Consider the following 7,131-nt stretch of genomic DNA (forward strand, 5'->3'; position numbering starts at 1 on the left):
GGCTTATCTTCGATAAATAACGCATATATTGAGGAAACAGATCGGGAGTATTGCGATTGTTACGGAAATTTTACGAATCTATTAATAATGCATTGCGCAGATGTAGCGTAAAGAACGGTTGTATTGTGCATGTTGGGCATCTGAATTACGGTAGGAAAAGAAGCGCGCTCGAGCCTTCGATATCGCTTTTCACAACAACACGACTGCAAAAAAGATAAGCAAGCTGCCACTTTCATCCTACATCCTCCAGATACAAAGAAGGTCTAGTCTGCTTCAAATTCAAATCAAAGCAAAAAACTTTTTCTTTTCTGTCTTTGAATTAATTTCATGACTTGAACAATCTGATTAATTTGTTGTTGGATACCATTGTTATGTTGTATTGGTATTATTGCCGAGGACCCATTATTACACCTGTATTTCTCGACGGACTGAAAATAATAGATAAATATGTCGATTTTTGCCATATTTATACAGTAGTTTTGGTTTACACAACACGTTTGTTATACATTCGCAAATTATTCTCAAATCAAATGCAAAACAGACGCAATACAAACGCAGAACTCAATATGCATTCGCTACACATTATTAGCTCACCTGGCCCGAAGGGCCGGTGAGCTTATGTCATGGCGCGGCGTCCGTCGTCCGTCGTCCGTCCGTCGTCCGTCCGTCGTCCGTCCGTCCGTCCGTCCGTCCGTCCGTCCGTCAACATTTCCTATAAATCGCTACTTGTCCTAGAGTTCTGCATGGATTGTAACCAAATTTGGCCACAAACATCCTTGGGGGAGGGGGAACAGAACTTGTATAAATTTTGGCTCTGACCCCCCGGGGGCAGGAGGGGCGAGGCCCAATAGGGGAAATAAAGGTAAATCCTTTAAATCGCTACTAGTCATAGAGTTCTGCATGGATTGGAACCAAATTTGGCCACAAACATCCTTGGGGGAAGGGGAACAGAACTTGTATAAATTTTGGCTCTGGCCCCCCGGGGGCAGGAGGGGCGGGGCCCAATAGGGGAAATAGAGGTAAATCCTTTAAATCGCTACTAGTCATAGAGTTCTGAATGAAATGTAACCAAATTTGGCCACAAACATCCTTGGGGGAAGGGGAACAGAACTTGTATAAATTTTGGCTCTGACCCCCCCGGGGGCAGGAGGGGCGGGGCCCAATAGGGGAAATAGAGGTAAATTCTTTAAATCGCTACTAGTCATAGAGTTCTGCATGGATTGGAACCAAATTTGGCCACAAACATCCTTGGGGGAAGGGGAACAGAACTTGTATAAATTTTGGCTCTGACCCCCCGGGGGCAGGAGGGGCGGGACCCAATAGGGGAAATAGAGGTAAATCCTATAAATCGCTACTTATCCTAGAGTTCTGCATGGATTGTAACCAAATTTGGCCACAAGCATCCTTGGGGGAAGGGGAACAGAACTTGTATAAATTTTGGCTCTGACCCCCCGGGGGCAGGAGGGGCGGGGCCCAATAGGGGAAATAGAGGTAAATCCTTTAAATCGCTACTAGTCATAGAGTTCTGCATGGATTGGAACCAAATTTGGCCACAAACATCCTTGGGGGAAGGGGAACAGAACTTGTATAAATTTTGGCTCTGACCCCCCGGGGGCAGGAGGGGCGGGACCCAATAGGGGAAATAGAGGTAAATCCTATAAATCGCTACTTATCCTAGAGTTCTGCATGGATTGTAACCAAATTTGGCCACAAGCATCCTTGGGGGAAGGGGAACAGAACTTGTATAAATTTTGGCTCTGACCCCCCGGGGCCAGGAGGGGCGGGGTCCAATAGGGGAAATAGAGGTAAATCCTTTAAATCGCTACTAGTCATAGAGTTCTGCATGGATTGGAACCAAATTTGGCCACAAACATCCTTGGGGGAAGGGGAACAGAACTTGTATAAATTTTGGCTCTGATCGTATAAATTTTGGCTCTGATCCCCCGGGGGCAGGAGGTGCGGGGCCCAATAGGGGAAATAGAGGTAAATCCTTTAAATCGCTACTTGTCCTAGAGTTTGGCATGGAATGTAACCAAAATCAACCACAAACATCCTTGGGGGAAGGGGAACAGAACTTGTATTAATTTTGGCTCTGGCCCCCCGGGGGCTGGAGGGGCGGGGCCCAATAGGGGAAATAGAGGTAAATCCTTTAAATCGCTACTAGTCACAGAGTTCCGCATGGAATGTAACCAAATTTGGCCAGAAACATCCTTGGGAGAATAAGAACTGAGTTTGTATAAATTTTGGCTCTGGTCCCGGGGGGCAGGAGGGGCGAGGCCCAATAGGGGAAATAGAAGGTAAATTCTTTAAATCGCTACTAGTCATAGAGTTCTGTATGGATTGTAACCAAATTTGGCCACAAACATCCTTGGGGGAAGGGGAACAGAACTTGTATAAGTTTTGGCTCTGGCCCCCCAGGGGCAGGACGGGTGGGGCCCAATAGGGGAAATAGAGGTAAATCCTATAAATCGCTACTTGTCCTAGAGTTTTGCTTGGATTGTGACCAAATTTGGCCACAAACATCCTTGGGGGAAGGGGAACAGAACTTGTATAAATTTTGGCTCTGACCCCCTGGGGGCAGGAGGGGTGGGGCCTTATAGGGGATTTAGAGGTTAATATTAAAATTCCTTCAGAAAAGAAACAATGAACCTGTATTCAGAACATTACTTGGCATTACAAACCAGGTGAGCGATACAGGCCCTCTGGGCCTCTTGTTTTAATTCGTGATGTCAACGTGATAGGTACGCTATATATTCGTTTTACACACTGTCCCAGTTCGCTATAAAGCCGCAAAACCCTGTCAGTTGCGGATATCAACGAATAACAGCGGATATACAGCGCATATCATAAGCATGTATTGAGTATATATTGCGAGCGAATAGCGTATCTAATGCGAATGATTTCCGTAATCAAAATTTTGTGCAGTTCAAAAATCCTGGGAACGGAAAAACACGCCATTGCGGATAATTATGGATGTGTGCGGATGTTGGGCGACAGGTACAAGTACGATTTACGAATATTGCGTATGTTCAGCGAATATCAGCCAATTTTGTGCGCAATGCGTTCGCAAATCTTCCTAAACGCCAGTGGAACCGGGCCTAATTACCAAATGTAGTAAAACCCGAGGCTTTTACAACATTTTGTTATCCCAAGGGTAGAATATCCCTCTCCTTCCTATCCACTTATAGTATGAAAAAAACCTTTCTTCATTCTTCCAATTTTTATTGTTAACTTACAATTAACCGGTGGACATTACATGATAATTGCTTGATTTTCGCAAATCCTATTGCATATTTTACAGTAAAACCAACCGTTGGCTTCTGGAAAAATATGTTAAAATTTTACCAAGAAAAAAATTGTTGACGGAGTGATGTCATGAGGCTGTATTGCATGGATAGCCATGTATTGCAGCTTCAGAAGACACGAGTGTATTGCAAAAGCAAAAAACCGGCAGTATTGCACCCATAGGTATAAGATAATATCCCTTATTGTCTGATGAAGATATTGGCAAATCTCACTCTAACTCATGTGTTCTCGTTACTCAATAATAATAACGAGTGTAATACTAAACCTTTAGATAAAGGTTTCTGTACCGCGACCAAAGATTTATAAGTGATCTGCGTCTTCGTCCCTGACTGCGACTTATAAAAAACATAGGAACAGGCGAGCCGGAAAATCTTGATCTTGTGGATAAATTTCTGATGAATTTGCTTTATTTCTCCTGAGAGGGTTACCATTCATCTGGAGAATGGTGGTAAAACAATTTCTGGGGGGCGATTGAATTGCTTGAAAAGAATTTCAGACCAAACATTGAAATATCATTGGTTCCCTTATCTGGGGTGACAATTTAAAGTACTTTTAACTAGAGCCCCGTCCCTCTAGCTACATAGTGGTCAGATTTATCATTAAATAATATACAAAATCTATTCAATTTCCAGTTTCTGGCCAACTTAATTTAGGTACCGCATCGAGAAGTTTATGACTTGTAGGAATTAAAATTAATAAAATACCTTTTCTTACCCTATATATGACCCAGCTTCTCCACATTAAAGGGTTCAACAGTCATCATCATTACAATCTCTGTTCCTATTCCCCAGGAATCTTTCTGGCCAAATTTAATGACAACCCATTCATAAGTCTTGGTGACTAGTAGCTATTAAAAGAGTAACCTCAATTTCCCCCTATGGGACTCCGCCTCTCCTGGCCCAGGGGTGTCAGAGCCCAGACTTATACAAATTTCATGTATGGTCCCATTTCCCCATGGATGCATCTGGCCAAGTTTGGTGATAATCCATGCAAAACTAGGATTAGTAGTAGTTTAAAGCCATTGCCTGTTTTCGCCCTTTGCTATCATGGCCCAATCTTCTTGCCCCTGAGAGTCAGAGCCAGGCTTTATACAAACTCTCTTCCATTTCTCCAGGGTGTTTATGGACCACTTTGGTTAAGATCCATTTACACATTCATTTAAGAAAAACGTTGACGGACGACGGACAGATGGACACTGCGTTATGAAATAATTTCATATCACGCCGGTGTAACGTTGAAAATGGACCTCCGTTGAAAATTGACCTCGGGTCAGTTTTCAACGTTGAAAACGGACCCCGAATGCCGTTGAAAATTGAACATACCGTTGAAAATTGACGGTGACTAGGGTCAATTCTCAACGGCAGGTCTGTTGAAAAATGACCTTGGCAAACTATCAACGGATGGTCTGTTGAAATATGATCCTAGTACATTCACATATATAACTGTTGCACAAACTCTGTTATCTTCATTCCTAATATAGACGACCCTTCTATGCTGGTATTTATATTACGTAATCACCTCGATTTGAATTGAAATTTGGTATTGTTATCATCGTAACAATTAAATACATCATTTAAATATTTTAGGTGCTTGTATGTTTATTATGGAGAATACGGCACTTCAAAACTTTCATTTTTTCTATAGTCATTTTGTTCGTCATTATAATTGTTCTCAGACTGAGGAATTGCTATATAATACTGAGGTAACGTAGTAAATAAAAAGGAATTGCTGTTGTCAACTGCATGCAAAGTTTGTACTATGTGGTGTTCATTTCCGAGTACCAGTGGATAGTGTTACAAAACTATAATTATGGGATATTGTTCATTTGTTTCTTAATGATTTTTTATGACTATATTTTCGACGATTTAACGTTTGTCAGATATTCAGTAATTGTTAATATATATTTATTCCCTGCAATACATGAATGCATGTATTATATATCTGCTTTCGGATCAGTTATGTTGTGTTCTGCGTATGGTTGTGTTGTGTTGTTGTGTTGTTTTGTGGTTGTGTGTTTTGTGTTCTGTGTTGTTTGCTGTGTGGTGTTGTTGTGTGTTGTTTTGTTGTTGTGTGATGTTGTGTTGTTATGTTGTGTGGTGTGGTGTTGTGTTGTTGTGTGGTTATGTGTGGTTGTGTCATGTTATTGTGTTGTGTGTCATTGGTGTGTTGTTGTGTTGTGTGTTGTTGTGTTGTGAGTTGTTGTGTTGTTTTGTGGTTGTGTGTTGTGTTGTTGTTCCGTGTTTGTGCAGTGTTGTTACGTGATGTTTTTGTGATGTGTTGTTGCGTTATGTTGTGTGATGTTGTCGGGTGTTGTGTTGTTGTGTATTGTTGTGTTGTTAAGTGGTGTTGTATTGTTGTTATGCTATGTTTTGTGTTGTTTGCTGTTGTGTTGTGTTGTGTGATGTGTTGTTGTGTGATGTTTTGTTGTGTGATTTTGTGTTGTGTTATGTTGTGTGATGTTGTCGTGTGTTGTGTTGTTGTGTGTTATTGTGGGTTTTTTTTAACATTCTGATCCAGAAGGACGAACTATAATGTTATCGTGTCATAATCCTAGCTAATTCGTTAATATATACTTATATGTTAAATGTTGTGAATATTTGAAATAGATACTGACTGAGCGCATAATATTTACAGTGTAAGTTGACATATAAAAATTAAGTTTTCGAAGGCTAGATCTGGAACGATCTACTCCAATCTATATTTATTCCGTTTGCCAATTAATCATGAGCAGCTAAAAATACATTGGTATATAGCTTTAACAATATCGTCTTTGAAAAACGACTACTTTGTTGAAATTATATCGTTTTTCTCCTGTGATCAAGGGATATTTAATGTGAAAACCCGCCACAAGGCAGTCATTTAATTTACAGAAAAAGTCTTTAACAAATTGACAGGAAGTTACTTAAAAATGTAAATTATTTAACAGTGATGTCTCGGACCAGTGAACCGTAACAAGTCCAGATAACCAGACCAAATGGATATCCAATTAGAAAAAAATCGATGTGAGGAAGTTATATTGGCCGTAAAGTTTCGGATCAAACGTAATAGAAACGGATGCCGTTTCAAAGTTAGAGATAACATTTTGTGCTTCTGAAATTAAACCTTACCATGCTGTTGGGTTACTGTTCACAAGTCCGACAGAGGTCATTATGGAACTTGTAAAAGCTGTCTGAAGATTTGTCAGTTTCAAATAATATTGCCTTTCAAATTTAACTGTCCTGAGAGGTTTCACATCTTAAGCATTGCATGCTTGTTAATTATCATATCTGTTTCACGTAGACATCCGTGTTTCATTTTAGGGGGAAAATATGTAATAACATTTTATCATTTTAACAGATTTCAAGTTGACAAATAATCTTAATAAATAGGTTCTGAACAATCTTCTAACACCCTGCAAGTCTCGTATTACATTAGCGTGGTAACGAGTGTGTTTACGTTCCAATTTTTACATGTTCGTTGTGAGGTCACCGGGTGGTCATCCCACCGAGGGGTCATTGCCGAGGTCAAAATCCATTTAAATATAGAATTTTCCTTTGTGTGAGTGTAACGCAGAAATATTCCCACACCGACTGGCGTTTAGCTTCTGAAGCCAAGATACGATCACAACCGTCCATATAATTATCATGGAAATCTCTGGTCAGTTACATTATACTAGCCAGCTGAGACAACAATGGATATTTTTCTTTTCACCAAGAGGAAAATTATACAGCACATGTCAATTTCTTTTAAGGATTACAGCTTCCGTTAGCTATCTATATTGTCTCCGTCAAGTCCACAGAATACTACCTATATAATAATCAAGGAGTAGCAAGCATATATTTGTTA

This window comes from Argopecten irradians, chromosome 3 (genome assembly GCF_041381155.1).
Source record: "Argopecten irradians isolate NY chromosome 3, Ai_NY, whole genome shotgun sequence".
NCBI classification, from domain to species: Eukaryota; Metazoa; Mollusca; class Bivalvia; order Pectinida; family Pectinidae; genus Argopecten; species Argopecten irradians.